Genomic DNA, 6,105 nt, shown 5'->3' on the forward strand with positions numbered 1-6,105 from the left:
TCTGTCTCTCACAGTTGAAGTGTACCTCTGGTGCAAATTACTGACCTCTGTCATCATTTTAAGTGGGGGAACTTGCACAATCGGTGGCTGACTAAATACCTTTTTGCCCCACTGTATTTAAGTCCACCAAATTCTTCCATAGCTGTTTTCACGTGCACCGTAGCCCTTAAGTTTTCTCAGTATTACCTTGCAGAGTTGTGTGTGAGAATGAAAAAATGCACATGCCCAACTTACTGGATTTTATTTTATTTATTTAAAGTTAACCTGATGGCCGATGTGAAAATAATGTAGGTAATAGTGTTATGTGTTCTGCCTGTTATGCAGTCTTATGGAAAAAGGCCAGAGAGGGATGAGGAGGAGTCTGTCTGAGGGATGATGCAGAGGCTGACAAAGCAGCATCTTTGCCCTGAGCAGACAAACTGTGTGCATGAGTTACACACATAACCCATGTTAAAATGGGTTATGTGTGTAAAATAAAATAAAAATAAAAAAGAAATCATCCATCCATTGATCCATCCATCCATCTTCTCCCACTCAGGGTCCTGGTCACAGGGGCAGCAGTCTGCACAGACACCAAGACTTCTTTCTCCCCAGCCATCTCATTCTTCTTTTTCAGAGGGAACACCAAGCCAGTTGAGAAATGTAATCCCAACGTCCCGACTCTGCCCTGAGGCTTCCTCCTAGTAGGACATGCTCAAAACACTTCAGCTAGGAGGCGCCCGGGAGGCATCCAGGTCAGATGCTGTAACTGGCTCCTTTTGATGAGGAGAAGCAACTCTACTCTGAAACCCCATTGAAGGACCAAGCTCCTCACCCTGTCCTTAAGGGGGAGTCAAGACATCTGTTGGATTTTTTTTTTTTTAACTGTTGATTTATCAGTCAATCTTTGTTGTTATGTCCCTATGATCACAATCTCTGGGTAACTTAAGACTTTAACAATCTAATGAGTGCTGAAATTAAAACTAAAAACTAAAGCTGGAGTCTCTGTCATGACAGCCTAAACACGAAAAACATCACACATTCACACATTTCTCTTGACTCACTAGTGTAATGGTTGGATATCTTATACAGTTTTATTTTAAACAGGAAAATTGTTGTTGTTGTTGTTGTTGTTGTTGTTGTAACAACTAATGAGCTCTAGATGAAGAATAAAAAGCACAGCTTGATGTTATCTTATTTAACCACAACCTAAAGCAAATACACTACTGTTAGTCTGAGGACATGAATCTGACTCAGCTACATCTTTGGGTTCACCAGCACTGGACTCAAGAAGGCTGCAAAGAAACGTCCTCCTGAGATGGTAAATCAACTGGTTCTTTTCTACTGGAACACTCAAAGCTTTTTATACTACATGTTTCATTCACCTATACTCAAACAAGTGCTTTCTAACATTCACACCCATTCATCCTCCGATGGACAAATCAGAGAGCAACTTGGGGTTTAATATCATGCCCAAGGATATTTTGACACACTTCTTACATGTTTGCATCGCAGCATGTGGCATTTGTAATTCAAAGCAGCTGAATGAAAATTAAATGCTTTTCCCATGCATTAAATTTGAAGGTAAAAGAAGGTGCTGGGTGAAATTAGCCTTACCACTAGTTGCACTTGCAGTCCATTGACCTGTCTCTTTAAGAAAGAACTGAAACTAAAAACTGACAGAGAAATTGGAAAAGGTGTCCACAGAAGAGACAGACGAGTCAATGAAAGGCATGGATGTTGCATTTAAATATATCATTTGTATCATTTTACTGTTAAGATGTACTGACACAAATTTGATCCCGATCCTTTTCTCAGATTCTGTTCAATAATCCAAACACCAAAAGGTTTGCAAAAAAACCCCACATAAAATAACATTTAATATAACTTCTTTTGACTTTTAATACCAATTATGTTCAATATTTCATTCTAAAGTTTTATCTTCAGATCTTTTCAGTCCTGTGTTCTTTAGTTAAATAGTACGTAAAACAGGGACAGAGAAGAAGACAGAGGGAGGGGAAAAAAAAGAAAAAACTGACCCAGAACCTCTGGGCATGTCACGAAGCCATTAAAATTAATTTGAGACTCAAATACGTCTCCAAGCCCATCATTTAACTCTCATTGCCATTTATGTTCTTTTCAATTACATGAAGGAGTTTTAAACTGTTATTAATCTAGAACCTCTTCTCCTAAAAGTTTTTTTTTCTCTCTTTCAGTGAGAGGAAAGCTCCCCCAGAAGATTTCACCCTCAGAGGGCCAGTACCAAAGATAGCGAGGGCGTTTTTAAGCGTGTACCTCCCATCTGATCTGATCTAGCAGGTTTGCAGTGGTGAAATTGATCCCAGTGGTAGATGCGCTGACAGGCCTGAGGAGCCAGTGTTCAAATGAATTAAGAAAAGGAGAAGAAGATGGCGAAAGGCTTTCTGTTGTTCGTCCTCTAAATAATACAGCGCAATGATAGCCAGCAAACAAAAGCATTTGTGCTGTGAAGGAGCGATACTGGGGATAGGATAGAGGCAGAGGAATGCTTGAATTACAGACGAGAATGGAAACATCTTTTTTTATACGTTTTGTTGTCTGTTAAACATTAATGAGAGAGGATGGCGACAGCGTTCCAGTGTCTGACCATCCAAAAGAAAAGCTAGTGAAAAGACTGGAAGCCACTAGGGTGCGTTCCCAAATGGCCACTTTTTTAATATTTGCAGCATAAAATATATATATTTTTATACTTAATTTTATAGCTCGAGGGTGAACAAAATAAATGAAAGGCGAGCGATTGTATCCAAATTCCCTAAAGGTGATTAAACTTAAATGTGTAAAGTCTCGGCAGGGAGATTTAGCCCTAAATAATTAACAATGCCGTATTATATTGCTATAAGAATAATTCTGCCTCAAAAATGCTGCATGTGTTTTATAACATTCATGCATCTTAAAAATAATTGAAGGGCCTGTGCGCTACTTAATATTTCATCCCCCTTTGCCTTTTTCCAAATTTTCACAGGCTGAACGATGGCTTTTGCACCCCCAAAAAAGAAGGATATGAATTTTTCAGGCTTTTTAAATAATTAAGCTCAAAGTGTTTGGGGGGGCAGCAAAGCCCTGATAAACTAATCTGAGATGGAGGAGCAGGAATAAGGTCTGAGAGGGACATTAGAAATTTATTATTTTATCAGCAGCTATTTATTATTAACATAGAGAGATCCCATTAGCATTCATAGACAAAGGGACTCCTGGGAGGATGCCCTGTGGATTTCAAGGTGATACATTAAAAGAGAAAAGTTTAAGGAGGGGAAAGTGTCTGCTCCAGCCCCTGATCTGCATATTAGCCAACATCTTTCAGTCAGTGAAGTCAGCAGGATTTCTCTGGGTGGATTTTGCGAGTGGATGGCAGATTTAAAATGTGGAAATGAATCGTTCTGACTTCACAAAGTCAGCTACTGAATACTTGATGGTAGAAACTCAGAAGAAGTAAAGAAACAGGGCACAGAGCCCTTTCAGATCACCGCCATCACAGTGTGTACAGATGTTTTTGTTACTATGATGATAAACCTTAAAGACTGTAGTGAATTTACACCACCACTACCAACAGGTCTCCATTTTTCTTGTTAACATTTTAGCATGTATGTATGCTAACGTTCAGAGTAGATCTAGATACACATTTCACCTTCTCTTAATCCTGTTACACCCAACATTGATTGCAGTTCAACTGGGGTTGCAATACAGGCCCTCAAGGTATGAATGGAGTCAAATGACTAAAATTATTATTTACGCCTGCATCTAGACGAAAAACCCCTTTCTTTGTCTTTTGCACATATATTATTAATAATATATGCAAATTTCTGATAAAATAACAATTATGTCCTTCAGTTTTTTTCTTACAGGGAAACTGATTTTGCGCATTGCATTAAGCATTTAAGACAGAACACACTAACATGATGGTTCAGATACAATAACTAGATGTTGGAAGCCTGATTGTTTATAATGTTTTGTACAGTCACTGTGCATTGTACTTGTATGACTACGCATCTGACAAAAAAAGAACCTTGGATCTGATTAAATCAAAATACTCATTTTATTGAATACACCTGTTCAACTCCTGGTTAACACAAATATCTGTCAGCCAATCAATCAGCCAGGAAAGGTGATTTAAGTGACTTTGAATATGACGTGGTTGTTGGTGCAAGATGAGCTGGTTTGAGTGTGGGCCATTGTGGCTCAAGAGTTGGCAGTTCGCCTTGTAACCAGAAAGTTGCTGGTTCAAGCCCCGGCTCTGACAGTCTCGGTCGTTGTGTCTTTGGGCACTTCACCCGTTGCCTACTGGTGGTGGTCAGAGGGCCCGGTGGCGCTGGTGTCCAGCAGCCTTGCTTCTGTCAGTGCACCCCAGGGTAGCTGTGGCTGCAATGTAGCTTGCCATCACCAGTGTGTGTGGATGACTGAATGTAAAATGTTTTGGGGCTATATAAATACAGGCCATTTACCATTGAAGAAACTACTACTACTGATCTAGGATCAAACCTTTAGGAAGGGCTCAGCCTTTAATCATAATATGCATATATTGTCTTGCTATTAATATTAATGGAATATGCTGCTTGCAAACATATTCAGTCCCTTTCACCTTTGCAAACCTAAATTCAACTGGGTACACATTAAAATGTTGCAAATATTCAAAAGCAATCTAATTAGTTGACCTACAGTAGTGTATAAGAATGTTTCAGAATAAATAATGACAGTTTTCAATATAGCATTAATTTATTAATTTAATTTAAAAATACACACACATACATTGCCACTCTATCTGGACAAAATGCAAACTAGTAATAGAATTTCTTTCACATTAAAGTTTTCTAACACATATAAATCCTCCCTTTAATGTACAGAATTAATTCGGCATAACAGATATGCAGATATGGGGTGAAGAATAGATTTGTAGTCTGTCACTTCAACATAATGGAAACTATCCTGTTCAAGTCAATGTATAATGAAATGGATCCTGTTAAATGGTACCGTTCATATCAATTCATATGTTTGGTTTAGAGTGTGAAAATATTACATCTTTATAATTTTGTTGACTTTTATTCCACTCGTACCTGTTTCTTTTTGCTCTCTCTCCTTTTGCTGTCATCCAGCTCTCTTCTAACCTTTTCGATCCTCCTCTTTCAAGCTTTGTGCTGAAACCAAAAAGTAAATGTAACAGTGAAACAAAATTTACCACCCAATAAAAGGCTCATTTATAATCACTTCACTAAAAATATTCTTACTGAACTAGACTGCTGCTGGCCACTGACAGGTAACATCACTCTGACTTAATCTCTAGAGCTCTGCTGTAATATAAACAAAAACTGAAGCTCAATTCGAGCAGAACAGGAAGCTAACAAAGTACACCTGCTCCTTGGTTTGCAACTAGTGATATACCAACAGACTTATAACTTAGAAAGCTTAATTAGCTAATAATCTCTAACAATCTGGCCTACATTACATTTTTGGTGCTATTTATAGAATAAATATATATAACCAAGACTGGACTTATTTTCATTGTAACCTGTTTCCAGTGGACAAGTTGGGAAAAGATAATATTAGAAGACAATGTTATTTTCCAGGATGCTATATATCTAATTTTGGGATGATTGAGCACTCACCAATGTCCATTGGGATTTTTCCATACAACCACCTCTATGGTTGACAGACAATGTTTGGTAAAAGAGGAAATATCCAGTAAGTTCTCTGGGATCTTGTTGATACCAGTCATTACAACCAAAGTATCCAGAACAGTATCTGTGAATGCACTACACATCAAAGCTTGACGCAGCAGAAGACTAAATCATCCATTCTTAAACTTAGAATTTACAAAACGGATTCAATATGACTTGAGATGAGTGGCAGAGCTCATAAACTCAACAGGAAAATCTTTACAGGAGAGAGGTGAAGAAGAAAGCGCAGGAAGAGCGGAGTGGGTGGTGACGAGCGTCAGGGGTGACTTGTGAGATAAGGATAGCAGCAAGTGTGAAAGGGAAGGTTTACAAGATGGTAGTCAGACCTGTTCTGATGTATGGTTCAGAGATGGTTAAAATTGGATTTGTCAGATGGAATCCAAAGTTTAGCTGCAGTGGGTCAGGCAGGTAAAAAAAA

This window comes from Pundamilia nyererei, unplaced genomic scaffold, assembly GCF_000239375.1.
Source record: "Pundamilia nyererei isolate P.nyererei 1_Seehausen unplaced genomic scaffold, PunNye1.0 scaffold00002, whole genome shotgun sequence".
Lineage (NCBI taxonomy): Eukaryota > Metazoa > Chordata > Actinopteri > Cichliformes > Cichlidae > Pundamilia > Pundamilia nyererei.